Genomic DNA, 16,718 nt, shown 5'->3' with positions numbered 1-16,718 from the left:
ATATAAAGGTAACTTTTTTTGTGAATTACAGGTCTTAAAACTTCTGCCATAAACGCAGGTTCTCCCATCTCTGTGATGACACTCCAGGGAGTACACAAATTTAGGAAATTGTTGTATTTTTCTAAAGTAAAGTTTCATACTTTTAATCATACCTAATCCTGAAAATTTAAAAGACCTTGCATCAAAAATAGGACTTGTTCTAATGCGGGTCTCTGGGTCTAAGTGCAGGGAGGCAAGAAATGCCAGGGTTTATCCTTGGGTAATAAGCATTGTTTGTGGACAAGAATCAAGATGGATCTGCGCTGTTGGAGGCAGGAGTAATCCCACATTGCAATGGTCTTCCATTGTAGGGTTTGATTTTAGCGCTCTAATAGTATATTCTCACCTCATTCCTCTTCTAGAAGATTCATTGGTAAAAGAGTAAAATAATAGTAACTGAGTTAAAATGCTAACATATTAGCATGCAAACAAACCAGTTCCTCTCTGAAATACAGATAGCATTTGCAGAAGTACACTAGCATTTAGATTCTTCACTACAAAATATCTGATGACAGACAATAGGATCTGTGCTGTTACTATGAAGCTGGAAGAAAGGAAATAGGGGAGAAAAGAGAGAAGAACAGCAAAGAGATAAAGGGCTCCCATGTGAGGTGGATGTTGGAGGGATCAATAATGACCCATATATATAGTTATATATATATATATAGTTATATATATATATAACAATATTTATCAAATTCAGTGGACTCAGGATATTTTGACTGTGTTGGAGGTAAGCTAATTTTCTTTCTAGTGTGGACTATACCTTCCAACATAATGGGTAAATAGAATATTTCAGACTCCAATTAATGTTCATTCTAGAGAACAGTTTTCTTGGTTCTAAGGCACAGAAATTTCTCCCTGCATTGGAAAGTCCTGATAAATCTGATTTTTGACCTTGTTAAGGTACAACACAGGAGTTTTTTTCTTCTTGTTTTAATTACTTCATAAGGCCACCAGCTTTACACAGCCCTTAGACTTGGTCTATTAACTTACGCCAGGAGCATAAAGGCCCAGCAGACAGTACCTCAAATAGCCTGCATTTTTCTGTGAGTGCTATGTGGCTGGTCAAAAAAGAACCCTTGGAGGTGGGGACTCACACGAAGAAGAAATAAATATAGGGTGCCAACAAGCCACTTTGAAAAGACAATAAGGGAAATGTCAGGTGGGCTGAATTTTATTTGTATAACAATCATTTCATTAGCAAGTTCTATTATTCTTATTTGCATGGTGATTCATTAATAATCACAATTTTTTACTATATATGCAATATATTTCACCACCATGTGGAAAGGCTTTTTAATTTTTTAACCCCACCCCATCTCTAGTTTAACACGGATGGCTTTGGGGTCTGACAAATAAAATTACAGTACATTTATTTCACTAACTTTAGAGCTAGAATGCCTAATTCAGGAAGGTTTACAAAGAACGAAAGTTCTCCTGGAATGCAATTACAAAATTTCCTTTCTTATCTGGTCTGCATAATTGTTTACCATTTGCTTACAGCCTACTTTCTACATCAAATATAGATATATAGTCTTACAAATGAAATGAATCTCAGAGGTCACCTATCCCATAGGAATTAATGTGTTTCATATTGAATTCCGTCACTCATTGATTGGGCATTGCCACCTGAAATATTGTGTTGAGTAGGATTCTGAAGCTCAGCTTGCAAAAGTTGACATGATTAATGATACTATCTGCCAAAGGTACAGGGATGGGGTGGAGCTACACTGATGCAGGTAACTTCCGTTCTGGCTCTAGCCCAACCAACTCATTTACATATGACAAAATTAACTCCCAGAAAGGTGAAATGACTCACCAAGATCACTCCTGGACTTAATAGTAGAACCAGGGGTAGAATGTAGTATAAACCTGTCCTCTTTACACCAACAGCATTTCGCACCTACGGCAACTAGCCCCTTCTTTGCTAATTTCAGTTTGTCTACCACTAGATATTTTATTAGTTGCCCAGCTGCAAAAACAAATACCATACAATGGGTTGGCTTAACCAACTAGAATTCATTGGTTTAGAGTTTTGAGACTAGGAGAAATTACAAATCGAGGCATCAGCATAGTAATGGGCTTTGTCCAAGAAGACTGGCATTCTTGGGCTTCCTTGGCTTTTCTGCCATATGTTATTATCCTGTCCTTTCTCTTCTGGGTTCTGCTGACCTCCAGCTTTTTGCCCCTACTATGGCTTTTCTTTTCTGTGTCCAATATCCTTTGCTTATAAGGACTTAAGCTGCATTAAATTAATGTCTACCCTCATTTGTTTGGGCATACCTTAACTGATAACATCTTCAAAAGTCCTATTAGCAAATGGATTCATACCAAACAGGACCAGGAGTTGAGATCTGAACCTGCCTTTAGTGGGGAGCATAATTCAATCTCCAACAGATATTTCTTCTTTTAATTTGTTGAAAGTAAATATTCTGAAGAAGAGAACACTTTACACTTTCTTAGCAACTTTAGGTGAATCACTCTCTTAGATTCTTTGCTATGAATACACAGGAGAGAATGAGAACAAAGAGCTCTCCAGGGTGAAGAAAAAAGGGGGGTGTACATTGGATACAACTACTTTTGCCTCTAGTAGGGTGTGCAAGGGTATTAGAGAGATGGAAGGCTTGGGAAAGAGGGAGATATGGGGGTAACCGGTTTATTTGCTATTTTTCTCCCTGTCCCTCACCATCCTTTAAACATCTAGAATGCTTTAGCCTCTTGGCTTTTTTACTTATTTCTCTTTTGCCTGGAAAGTTCATCCCCTAAGTATCTGCACAGCTCACTCCCTTACTCCTTTCACATCTCTCTACTCACATGCCATCTGTACTGGTTTGAAAGTGTTGTGTACCCCAGAAAAGCCATGTCATTTTTCCTGATGCAATTTTGTGGGGCAGCCATGTTTCTCAACACATAGAATAGTCTCTGCACGTAGTAGACCTATAATAAATATTCTTAGATAATTAATTCAAAGTGTCTTATTCCCATTTAAATCAATCTTTTAGTTTCTGACACTATCAAGCAGAGATCAGCAAACTATAAAGCCATGGACCAAATCCAGCCCAAAGTATGTTTTCATAAAGTTTTATAGGAACACAATCATGCCCATTTGCTTATCAAGTGTTTAATCCTGATTCAGTACTGTGAGGTGGAATCTTTGGATTGTTTCCACAGAGCTATGATACACCCAGTTTTGGGTGTGACCTTTTAACTGGATTGTTTCCATGACGATGTGATACACCCAACTGTGGGTGTAGTCTTTTGATTAGATGGAGATGTGACTCTGCCCATTCAAGGTGGGTTTTCATTAGTTTACCAGAGTCCTTTAAGAGAGGAAACATTTTGGAGAGAACTCAGTGCTGACAGAGACACAGATATTTGAAGATGCTTTGAGTGCCAACAGAGATCAGATGCCTAGACATGGATGTTTGGAGATGCAGAGCCCAGCAGATGTCACCAGGTGCCTTCCCATGAGATGCTAAGCAAGTCAGGTCCCAGAGTTGTGTCCTGGATGAGCTAAGGGAAGGCCCACAGGCACTTAGAGAAAAAACCACTGGCATCAGAAGCTGGAAGCAATGGAACTGGGAACAAGGACCAACAGATGCCAGCCACATGCCTTCCCCTGTGACACTGGCCTTCCTTGAGTCAAGGTATCTTTCTCTGGACATTTTTCTGGCTTTAGGACTGTAAATTTATAAATTAATAAATTCCCTTTTTAAAAGCCATTGCATTTTTAGTATATTGCTTTCTGGCAGCATTTAACAAACAAATACACCACCTTATCAGAGCAATACTCTCTCACAGCCTATTTAAGATAGCACATACCATCTTAACACTCTATGGCCCATTACCCTGCCATATTTTCTTTATAGCATGTTTCACCTGACCATTATGACAAATTATATATCGTTATATTTATATACAACCATCTGACACAATATACTTCACTTTGTTGTAAATTATTCATTTGCTTTTCTCTTCCTCTACTAAATTGTAAGATCCAGGAGGAACTAGGTCTGCTTTATTTATGAATTATCTTTTAACACATAGAATAATCTCCGCACATAGTAGGCCTGTATTAAATATTTTTAGTTAATTAGTTCTAAGTGTCTTATTCCCATTTAAATCACTCTTTTAGTTTCTGACACTAACAAGCAGAGATCAGCAAACTATAGAGCCATGGGCCTAATTCAGCCCAAAGCATGTTTCCATGAAATTTTATAGGAACACAGTCATGCCCATTTACTTAACAAGTGTCTATGGCTATTTTTGCATTACAATGCCAGAGCTGAAGAGTCGCAACAGAGACCTTATGGCACATGAAGCCTAAAATACTTTCCATTTGACATTTTATGAACAAGATTTGCTGACCCATTAGAGAGCATTGACAGAGTGCTGGCCATAGCTACCTGTCTGTAATTTACCATGATGATCTGCCAAAGAGGTGAATGGATGGCCAAATAAATTATTGCTCAGAATCAACTCTCCATACCTTCAGTAGGCTTCAAGATGCAAATTTCTGAGCAAATTCTGGATTTATTCCTCAAATATTTATTGTGTACCCACTATGTACCCATCACATTCTAAGATCCTTTGAGACATGAGGGAAAAAAACAAAGGTCCTCGTTCCATGAAAGGGTACATTCGAGTGGCACAGACAATAATCAATGAACACAGTAAAATAGTAAACTACTTAGCACATCAGAAGTTGATAAGTGCCATGGAAGAAGAAAATGGGAGCAGGATAAGGGGCATCAAGACCTTTTTGGAGGAGGCAGGGATGGGTATATAATTTTATAAAGCCTAGGCCACATTGAGAAGATAAAATTTAAGCAAAAACTTTAAAGGGGTGATTAGCCAGCCATGGGGATCAGTGGGGAAAGAATACTCAAGGTGAGTAGACTGGCCAATGCAAAGACCCCAGGGCAGAAGTGAGACTGCTGGCTTTGAGGAACAGCAAGGGGGTCTGTCAAAGAAGGGGATAAAATGAATAGGTTGGGCATTCACATTGAGAATATTCTACTTTAATCAGGAATTCTGATTGGGAGGGAGATGCAATTTAATAGAACCACTATGGGGCATTTAACTTGGGCATGTAAGATACTGTAGTTCAATGGGTTCTCCCCACATTTTCTAATACCAATCTTTGCCCCTTTTATTTGGAGTCTCAAAAGTTGGTGAAACCGTTGACCATTTTATTTCATATGACTTTGAGCCTTGAGTCTCCTCAAGAGCATTTCCGTTCAAGGAACTGTTCATGCTGATGAATCATGGTTCCTCCAACTCATGGAAACTTTCTGAATTGCAGTTTCCTTATCAATGACATGAGAGAATAATAGAGCAGGTCCCAACTTAAGTGTCACTTCCTCAGGGAACATTTCTTCACCCTATTATAATTCCCTATTATATGCTTTCATAGCTTCCTTTATTCCCCTTCAAAGCACTTTGCACCTTTGCATGATAAAATACATGACATTTTAATTTAATATCTGCATTCCTACTTAGAATATAAACTATTTGAAGAAGAGACTTTTCTTTTTTTTTCTTCACAATTTTAACCCCATAACCCCCAAACCTAGTGTAGGGCCTGGCATAGAGCCCTTCAGTTCTTTTTTTTTTTTTTTTTTTTTATGTTCTCCTAAAGCCGCCTTAGCAGCGCTTTTTCTTTTTTTTTTCTTTTTTTTTATTAACGGAAAGAAAAAAAAAAGAAATTAACACAACATTTAGAAATCATACCATTCTACATATGCACTCAGTAATTCTTAACATCATCACATAGATGCATGATCATCGTTTCTTAGTACATTTGCATCGGTTTAGAGGAACTAGCAACACAACAGAAAAAGATATAAAATGTTAATATAGAGAAAAGAAATAAAAGTAGTAATAATAGTAAAAAACAAAAAAAAACCCTATAGCTCATGCAGCTTCATTCAGTGTTTTAACATGATTACTTTACAATTAGGTATTATTGTGCTGTCCATTTTTGAGCTTTTGTATCTAGTCCTGTTGCACAGTCTGTATCCCTTCAGCTTCAATTACCCATTATCTTACCCTGTTTCTAACTCCTGCTGGACTCTGTTACCAATGACATATTTCAAGTTTATTCTCGAATGTCCGTTCACATCAGTGGGACCATACAGTATTTGTCCTTTAGTTTTTGGCTGGACTCACTCAGCATAATATTCTATAGGTCCATCCATGTTATTACATGCTTCATAAGTATATCTTGTCTTAAAGCTGCATAATATTCCATCGTATGTATATACCACAGTTTGTTTAGCCATTCTTCTGTTGATGGACATTTTGGCTGTTTCAATCTCTTTGCAATTGTAAATAATGCTGCTATAAACACTGGTGTGCAAATGTCCGTTTGTGTCTTTGCCCTTAAGTCCTTTGAGTAGATACGTAGCAATGGTACTGCTGGGTCGTATGGCAATTCTATATTCAGCTTTTTGAGGAACCGCCAAACTGCCTTCCACAGTGGTTGCACCATTTGACATTCCCACCAACAGTGGATAAGTGTGCCTCTTTCTCCACATCCTCTCCAGCACTTGTCATTTTCTGTTTTGTTGATAATGGCCATTCTGGTGGGTGTGAGATGATATCTCATTGTGGTTTTGATTTGCATTTCTCTAATGGCCAGGGACATTGAGCATCTCTTCATGTGCCTCTTGGCCATCCGTACTTCCTCTTCTGGTAGGTGTCTGTTCAAGTCTTTTTCCCATTTTGTAATTGGGTTGGCTGTCTTTTTGTTGTTGAGTTGAACAATCTCTTTATAAATTCTGGATACTAGATCTTTATCTGATATGTCATTTGCAAATATTATCTCCCATTGTGTAGGCTGTCTTTCTACTTTCTTGATGAAGTTCTTTGATGCACAAAAGTGTTTAATTTTGAGGAGCTCCCATTTCTTTCTTTCTTTCTTCAGTGCTCTTGCTTTAGGTTTAAGGTCCATAAACCACCTCCAGTTGTAAGATTCATAAGATATCTCCCTACATTTTCCTCTAACTGTTTTATGGTCTTAGACCTAATGTTTAGATCTTTGACCATTTTGAGTTAACTTTTGTATAAGGTGTGAGATACGGGTCTTCTTTCATTCTTTTACATATGGATATCCAGTTCTCTAGGCACCATTTATTGAAGAGACTGTCCTGTCCCAGGTGAGTTGGCTTGACTGCCTTATCAAAGATCAAATGTCCATAGATGAGAGGGTCTATATCTGAGCACTCTATTCGATTCCATTGGTCGATATATCTATCTTTATGCCAATACCATGCTGTTTTGACCACTGTGGCTTCATAATATGCCTTAAAGTTCGGCATCACGAGACCTCCAGCTTTGTTTTTTTTCCTCAAGATGTTTTTAGCAATTCGGGGCAACCTGCCCTTCCAGATAAATTTGCTTATTGGTTTTTCTACTTCTGAAAAATAAGTTGTTGGGATTTTGATTGGTATTGCATTGAATCTGTAGATCAGTTTAGGTAGGATTGACATCTTGTTTATATTTAGTCTTCCAATCCATGAACACGGTATGCCCTTCCATCTATTTAGGTCTTCTGTGATTTCTTTTAGCAGTTTTTTGTAGTTTTCTTTATATAGGTTTTTTGTCTCTTTAGTTAAATTTATTCCTAGGTATTTTATTCTTTTAGTTGCAATTGTAAATGGGATTCGTTTTTTGATTTCCCCCTCAGCTTGCTCATTACTAATGTATAGAAAAGTTACAGATTTTTGAATGTTGATCTGTAGCCTGCTACTTTGCTCTGCTCATTTATTAGCTCTAGTAATTTTGTTGTGGATTTTTCTGGGTTTTCTACGTATAGTATCATATCGTCTGCAAACAGTGATAGTTTTACTTCTTTCTTTCTAATTTTGATGCCTTGTATTTCTTTTTCTTGTCTAATTGCTCTGGCTAGAACTTCCAACACAATGTTGAATAATAGTGGTGATAGTGGACATCCTTGTCTTGTTCCTGATCTTAGGGGGAAAGTTTTCAATTTTTCCCCATTGAGGATGATATTAGCTGTGGGTTTTTCATATATTCCCTCTATCATTTTAAGGAAGTTCCCTTGTATTCCTATCTTTTGAAGTGTTTTCAACAGGAAAGGATGTTGAATCTTGTCAAATGCCTTCTCTGCATCAATTGAGATGATCATGTGATTTTTCTGCTTTGATTTGTTGATATGGTGTATTACATTAATTGATTTTCTTATGTTGAACCATCCTTGCATACCTGGGATGAATCCTACTTGGTCATGATGTATAATTCTTTTAATGTGTTGTTGGATACGATTTGCTAGAATTTTATTGAGGATTTTTGCATCTATATTCATTAGAGAGATTGGTCTGTAGTTTTCTTTTTTTGTAATATCTTTGCCTGGTTTTGGTATGAGGGTGATGTTGGCTTCATAGAATGAATTAAGTAGTTTTCCCTCCACTTTGATTATTTTGAAGAGTTTGAGGAGAGTTGGTACTAATTCTTTCTGGAATGTTTGATAGAATTCATATATGAAGCCATCTGGTCCTGGACTTTTCTTTTTAGGGAGCTTTTGAATGACGAATTCAATTTCTTTACTTGTGATTGGTTTGTTGAAGTCATCTATTTCTTCTTGAGTCAAAGTTGGTTGTTCATGTCTTTCCAGGAATCCGTCCATTTCATCTACATTGTTGTATTTATTAGCGTAAAGTTGTTCATAGTATCCTGTTATTACCTCCTTTATTTCTGTGAGGTCAGTAGTTATGTCTCCTCTTCCATTTCTGATCTTATTTATTTGCATCCTCTCTCTTCTTCTTTTGGTCAATCTTGCTAAGGGCCCATCAATCTTATTGATTTTCTCATAGAACCAACTTCTGGTCTTATTGATTTTCTCTATTGTTTTCATGTTTTCAATTTCATTTATTTCTGCTCTAATCTTTGTTATTTCTTTCCTTTTGCTTGCTTTGGGATTAGTTTGCTGTTCTTTCTCCAGTTCTTCCAAGTGGACAGTTAATTCCTGCATTTTTGCCTTTTCTTCTTTTCTGATAAAGGCATTTAGGGCAATAAATTTCCCTCTTAGCACTGCCTTTGCTGCATCCCATAAGTTTTGATATGTTGTGTTTTCATTTTCATTCGCCTCTAGGTATTTACTAATTTCTCTTGCAATTTCTTCTTTGACCCACTTGTTGTTTAAGAGTGTGTTGTTGAGCCTCCATGCATTTGTGAATTTTCTGGCCCTCCGCCTATTATTGATTTCCAACTTCATTCCTTTATGATCCGAGAAAGTGTTGTGTATGATTTCAATCTTTTTAAATTTGTTAAGACTTGCTTTGTGACCCAGCATATGGTCTATCTTTGAGAATGATCCATGAGCACTTGAAAAAAAGGTGTATTCTGCTGTTGTGGGATGTAATGTCCTATAAATGTCTGTTAAGTCTAGCTCATTTATAGTAATATTCAGATTCTCTATTTCTTTATTGATCCTCTGTCTAGATTTTCTGTCCATTGATGAGAGTGGGGAATTGAAGTCTCCAAGTATTATGGTATATGTGTCTATTTCCCTTTTCAGTGTTTGCAGTGTATTCCTCAGGTATTTTGGGGCCTTCTGGTTTGGTGCATAAATATTTATGATTGTTATGTCTTCTTGTATAATTGTTCCTTTTATTAGTATATAGTGTCCTTCTTTGTCTCTTTTAACTGTTTTACATTTGAAGTCTAATTTGTTAGATATTAGTATAGCCACTCCTGCTCTTTTCTGGTTGTTATTTGCATGAAATATCTTTTCCCAACCTTTCACTTTCAACCTATGTTTATCTTTGGGTCTAAGATGTGTTTCCTGTAGACAGCATATAGAAGGATCCTGTTTTTTAATCCATTCTGCCAGTCTGTGTCTTCTGATTGGGGAATTCAGTCCATTAACATTTAGAGTTATTACTATTTGGATAATATTTTCCTCTACCATTTTGCCTTTTGTATTATGTATATCATATCTGACTTTCCTTCTTTCTACACTCTTCTCCATGTCTCTCTCTTCTCTCTTTTTGTATCTGATTCTAGTGCTCCCTTTAGTATTTCTTGCAGAGCTGGTCGTTTGGTCACAAATTCTCTCTGTGACTTTTTGTCTGAGAATGTTTTAATTTCTCCCTCATTTTTGAAGGATAATTTTGCTGGATATAGGAGTCTTGGTTGGCAGTTTTTCTCTTTTAGTAACTTAAATATATCATCCCACTGTCTTCTAGCTTCCATGGTTTCTGCTGAGAAATCTACACATAGTCTTATTGGGTTTCCCTTGAATGTGATGGATTGCTTCTCTCTCGCTGCTTTCAAGATCCTCTCTTTCTCTTTGACCTCTGACATTCTAACTAGTAAGTGTCTTGGGGAATGCCTATTTGGGTCTAATCTCTTTGGGGTGCGCTGCACTTCTTGGATCTGTAATTTTAGGTCTTTCATAAGAGTTGGGAAATTTTCCGTGATAATTGCTTCAATTAGTTTTTCTCCTCCTTTTCCCTTCTCTTCTCCTTCTGGGACACCCACAACATGTATATTTGTGTGGTTCACATTGTCCTTGAGTTCCCTGATACCCTGTTTGAATTTTTCCATTCTTTTCCGGACAGTTTCTGTTTGTTTTTGGAATTCAGATGTTCCATCCTCCAAATCACTAATTTTATTTTCTGTCTCTTTAAATCTTTCATTGTAGGTATCCATTGTTTTTTCCATCTTTTCTACTTTATCCTTCACTTCCATAAGCTCTGTGATTTGTTTTTTCAGTTTTTCTATTTCTTCTTTTTGATCAGCCCATTTCTTCTTCATGTCCTCCCTCAATTTATCGATTTCATTTTTGAAGAGGTTTTCCATTTCTGTTCGTATATTCAGCATTAGTTGTTTCAGCTCCTGCATCTCATTTGAACTATTGGTTTGTTCCTTTGACTGGGCCATATTTTCAATTTTCTGAGCGTGATCTGTTATCTTCTGCTGGTGTCTGGGCATTTAGTCAGATTTCCTTGGGTGTTGGACCCCACAGGTTGAAAGATTTTTCTGTGAAATCTCTGGGTTCTGTTTTTCTTATCCTGCCCAGTAGGTGGCGCTCGTGGCACACTTTTGTCTACGGGATCCACCAGTGAAAGTTGCTGTGGGTCCTTTAACTGTGGAAAACTCTCGCCGTAGGGGAGGTTTGGTAGCCGAAGCGTCTTGGAAGAGTGCCAGCCGGCCTGGGGGTCCGAACGCGGGGAGGGTCGCCGGCCGCCGCAGCACGGGAGAGCGCCCGACCGAATTTCCTAGTCGGCCCGGGGCACCAAGCGTGGTGGGAGGGCGCCAGCTGTCACAGCCCGGGAGAGTGCACTGTTCCCAGCCGGACCGGGAAGTCACGTGTTTGGAAGGGACCCCCCAGTCACCATTCTCCGCAGTCTGGGGATTTCCAACCCAACTCTCTCAGTTGGTCCAGGGGGCCTTGCGTGGTGGGGGCGCCAGCCGCCGCAGCCCAAGGGGACCACCTGCCCAATTCTGCCAGCTGACCTGGGAAGGAGGAAGGGAGGGACTCCAGCCGCTTGCCGTCCCGCCCGGGAAAGCCCGCGCCCCTCGGTGATCTCACCGGAGCTGGTTCTCCCAGACAGTCAGCCGTTCCAGGATGGGGTACGCCATCCCTTTGATCTCTGTCGTGTCTCCGGGAGCTGCTCTGTATTGTCTCCACTCCCCTAGTAGCTGTTCTGGAGGAGGAAAGTTGAGGGTGGCAAGGCTGTCGAGGCCGGTGGTGGAGGAGCTGGTGAAGGTGGAAGAGGGCACGGTGGTGGTTGGAGAGCCGCCGGAGCAGGAGGACAAAGAGGGGAGAGGAGGGCGGGTGGGCCGGCTGTTGCGGGGCTTGGGCGCCGCGCGCCAGGCCACGGAAAAAGAGGGCCAGCCCTTCAGTTTTTGACAATGATTGGATAGTACCATGAAGTTGGGGAAAATAAAACAAACAGATTTCACACTTCTGTGTGAATCCTTCTAGTCCAGTTGCCTGACTCCTTTTGATCTCTTGCCACTCAATGTTATCCTTGAAATAGAATTATCTTCTCCTTTAAATGCAGCTCATCAGGTCTCCACATCATATGTCCAACAGAGGCAGCAAATGGGTGTAAAGGGCAAATGATGATGAAACATAGCACCCAGCTGAGCAACACAGCCATTAGAAGAGTGAAAACTCAAGTAACAGATGGGTTATGGTGTTATGTGGCTGCTGGAGATGGGTGGTTCTGTATGATCCAAGGTGCCAAGAGGAGAGGATGATATTTAAAGCCAGTCATAGGTCCCATGGACCATTACTGCTTTTCCTGTGGCCAGTGCACAAACTACTTGTGTCTAGTTGAAGAGAGTCCTCCCAGTCACACATTAGCCTTTTATCCACATCCTGAGCAGGACCAGGGCATTCTCAGCTCATGCATATTACCTATAAGCAATGACAGCTGCACAACAGTGCCTAGCTTGGTGCTGGACCATAAAGGCTCATGATGAATCATTGACTCAGTTCTTTACAGTCAATAAAACCAGTTTTCACAATCATTTGGTGTATCTTTTGTATCCAACATTGAACTCAGCCAATGCTTGAACATTTACCTCTACCTCTGTTGGGAGTGGGGATCATATTTATTTGCATGATATGAATGTGCCGAATGTTGGAAGGTATATGACATGACACACATGCAGTTTTACAAATGTTTCCAGAATTAAAAAAAATAATAATTCTAAGCACTTTTAAGAGCTGGGGAATATTCCAGGTGATACTTCCAAAATGAAAAAACAAAACAAAACTGCTTACTGCCAATATAGCATTTAAACAAAAGCTTCAGGAACAAAAAAACTGTTAGTTGCTGTTTTTCTTTCTCTACCTGAAGGAGCACACTCTAGTCAAGACTGTCAATGTTTCCAAGATTTAGATACAGAGGCCAGCAGCTGATGCTGTGAGTAGCCTGGCATGGGAAGTTAAGCCTAGGGTTCTGGTATTCCCACTTTCTCTCAACTATGGTTCCTTCATCTAGTTTTATTGGAGAAGGCATTTCTAATATTATTGATTTCATTAATTTATTCCTCAAATAGCTGCTATGTATATAATATCTGTTTTGTGAAAAAGGAAGCTGCAGTAGGTAAAATTCTAAGAATGATCCCCAGTAACTCATCCCTGAGTGAGGGATAACTGGGAACATGATGAGATACCACCTTAGAACTGAATTTTGCCAACCACTTGAATGAGCTTCAAAGCAGATTCTTCCCCATCACCTCCAGATAGTTTGATTCTGGTCTTGTGAGACCTTAAGCAGAAAGCCCAGTCTAGTTCACCTAGACTTTTGAGATAACAATTTATGTTGTTTTCACTGCTAAGTTTGTGGTAATCTGTTATGCAGCATGGCAAACTAATACAGATGTACCTGTCGCTGATGAAAATTGATAGCGCTCCAATGACTACCTTAATACAAGAGAAAATAAAATAACCATGCTAGGCTGCCACCCTATTTGGTTCAAATTCCTAATTTTGAAAGCTCATCCGTTAATCAGAAAAAATAGGATTGGCATGCCCTACGTGTTGACTCATCCTCCCCAAAAAGCAAATGTACATTTTTATTTTTTGATGTCAGAGTCACCACTGCATTCACTCTACTAACGTTTAGCAAATACCAACCATGTGCCATATGCTGTGCAGGGTCTCAGGATGGAGAATCAAACTCAGTGTTTGCCCTCAAGAAAGACATGGGAACAATCACAAAGAGGCTGCAAAGTCCTGCAATGTGAGAAACCACAGGGAATGTTGGCACATGGATGACTGTCATTTGCCTTGCCTGGGCAAGAAAAGCTTCCTGAATGAGATAACAAGAGTCAATCCTGAATTTCAAAACAGTGTATTAGGTAAATGACTCTTACAATATTTTCAGATAGTTTCATCCAATGATTGTGCTTTACATTTTGTATTGTTCAATGGATATAATGATATATTCAGCCGCTTTCTTAGAAATTGTGGGTGGCCATTTATGCAAAAAAATCCATATTTTCACTGTTAGCTATTACTCATCATTGTTGCTGAAGTCATTTAACTTGATTCCTTACAAAGCTAAGTCTCAGAGCAAGTTGAGTCACTTGCCAAGTACCTGTCGCTGATGAAAATTAGAATGCATTTTCCTCTAAATACATTTGTACTAGATTTGAGAAAATAGACTTTTGAAGAGAGAGGAAGTAATTACATTTCCAAGATTTTAATTTTGTAGTGAGGTAGTAATGAGGTTCACAAAAAAACTCAGCATTGCAATCCTTTACAATAATTTTTGGAGAGGTCAAAAGAACCAGTGGAGTACCTGTGTGTGTATAAATAGAGGTACAACTTCAAATCCTCATTCAAAACCTTTGTACTTTATAAGAGAGTAAAATAATTGTTTTGCTCTCTATTTTAAATTCAGTTCTATATTTTTCTTTCTTATTAATGGCAAACTGTCCTTCTATTTGATGAGACTTTCAGAATTATAGCAAAAGCTTATGAATGTGAAAGGGAATTTTTATGAAAAGATTACGTATGTGGAAATCATATGTATACATATACATAAATGCAGATATGTGTCACTTCATTACAGTAATTATTTATATCATTTTTGTTAATTCAGAATTGAATATAAATGAAAATTTGACAGAGGATCTCTTTCTGGGTTTATATATAAAACCCAAGGTCTTTGGTCTATATGATTAAAAGAAATGTACTTTATCCATGAGTTCATGATTAATAGCACTCAGATAATGATAGGTATATAATTCAAATTTGCAAATTGATCTTAAAAGCTCAGGGATAAAAGACCCTAAGCTATAATTACAACAATAGGAATGAATGAATGCATATCTACTGAGTGTGAGGCAAAAAGAAAGAAGGGAAAAGGGAAGGGGCTTCATATCCAGTACCTGCTATGTGGGGGTCTTATGATAAATGCCACCAAGAAAGCTTTATTGAAGACTTGGGAGAGCTTTAGTAGAGCTAGGAGGGAAAGGAGGGGGATTAGCAGGGTCAAGTTTCTTGTTTTTTATTTTGCTACTCCTCATAAACCAATTCAGCTAGTGGGAGACTATCAATTGATAGTGTTCCAATGACTACCTTAATACAAGAGAAAATAAAATAACCATGTTAGGCTGCCACCCTATTTGAAATTCCTACTGTTTCCTCTTTAGGTGGACTTTTTAGTGTCATTTACTTTTTAATCTGGTTACAGATTAAGGTATTAGTATCTTGGGAAGTACACAATTTAGCTAAGTAATACATTAACAACGGTCAGTTCATTTAATCTGCCACTGGCTCTTTGGGTCATCTAGCAGACAAGGCTCCAAGGAAATGAGACATGAAATAGATTCATTTTGTTGGGGGGAACAAAAGATCAGATAAAGTTCAATTAAATGCATGGTAGGCATCCGTGGTAGAAGGGTGCATGGCAGTATATGAAAACCCTGAGATGTTGAAAGGCAAGGAGGGAATAAAGGTTAAGGAAAAGCAGCCGCAGAAGCAGTAGCAGCACTATTTGTCAGGCACTTTCCTAAGCACTTTCAATATATCAATTCATTTAATCCTCCAGGCAAGCCTAGAGGTAGGGACACTTATGCCCACTTTACTTATTAGGGCCCTGAAGGATAGACATTAAGTAAGTTGTTCAAAGTCACCTCCAAAAGTGGTGTCACTGTGATTGAACCCCAAGAGTCTGGCTACAGACTTCAAGCCCTTACCCGCTGCCTCTCTAAGAGGACATGGTGTAGAGTAGTGGCTCAAAACAACTAGACACTCCTTGTCTAGTCCAAGATTTGTTATTAATATCTATATATATGACTTTGGTCATGTTACTGACCTTGCTCAACTTCAGTTTTCTTATCTGTATATTGGTAATGACAATAGTAGCTACATCTCATCAGTGTAGTTATGAAAATTAAATGAGATGCTCCATAGAAGACGTTGTCTGGCATAGAGGCTCCTACGTAGGACATGCTCAGTAAATCCCTGCAATTCAACAATACAAAGAGTAACAGAAAGAGGTAGTGTAACAGTTCTGGTTTGATCAGAGAACCACAACTGCTATGAGTACTATAGAACAGGGAATTTATTATAGGGTTGGCTTTTGCATGATGGTGAGGGCTTTGGGGAAATCTATGCAGGTTGTTGCCTCTGGGCTAATGTTGAGGCTGGGAATCCCTACAGGTCTGGCAGATGGGCCACTAAAAGGAGAGCTGGGTGTGGATGATGAGAGGATGATATGGAGACCTGGCAGACAATAGAACCCAGGTTCATGTCTCAGTCCCTCCAACCTTGATGCTATAAGTGGCCTACAGAAAAAAAGGGCATCCCCCCATTGTAGAGCCACATTCACACAGTGGCCTGGGCCTTAGAGAAGCTGGAGGAAGAGCTGTGGGTCCAGGGGTTGCACCAGTACAACAGTGTGCAGGCAACAACGTGCATTAGCCTACCAGCACCTACTACCCTACTCTGACCTTCAGAATATAAAGATACAGCTGCTGCTAACTACATTTCTGCCTTCCGATTGCCACACAAAACTTTTCTTGTGGCTAACACTAAGGCTCACAATAGAAGAAGGGGAATTCTGGGAAAAGTAGTTAGAGTTTAGCTAAATTGACACAGTGCAAAGCCAGCACAAAGCTATGGATTATATACCCAACACTGACTAGTTCCTTTATGTTTAAAAATAATGACATCAACCTGA

The 16,718-nt window shown here is 38.9% G+C and overlaps 1 long non-coding RNA gene across 8 annotated transcripts in view; it reads left to right on the top strand.

The window, feature by feature from the left end:
- The window catches only part of LOC143657851 (uncharacterized), a 139,438-nt gene that overhangs the window by 25,675 nt on the left and 97,045 nt on the right, over nucleotides 1-16,718 (top strand). The window contains exon 4 of one of the 8 annotated variants that reach the window (XR_013162974.1): nucleotides 13,685-13,887. The exons of the other annotated variants lie outside the window; for them this stretch is intronic. This is a non-coding gene — a long non-coding RNA (uncharacterized LOC143657851). The remainder of the gene's footprint in view (nucleotides 1-13,684; nucleotides 13,888-16,718) is intronic. 8 annotated transcript variants of the gene reach the window in all.

The sequence above is a fragment of the Tamandua tetradactyla genome, chromosome 15, assembly GCF_023851605.1.
Source record: "Tamandua tetradactyla isolate mTamTet1 chromosome 15, mTamTet1.pri, whole genome shotgun sequence".
Classification (NCBI taxonomy): Eukaryota; Metazoa; Chordata; class Mammalia; order Pilosa; family Myrmecophagidae; genus Tamandua; species Tamandua tetradactyla.
This window is presented reverse-complemented; position numbering and strand designations above follow the sequence as displayed.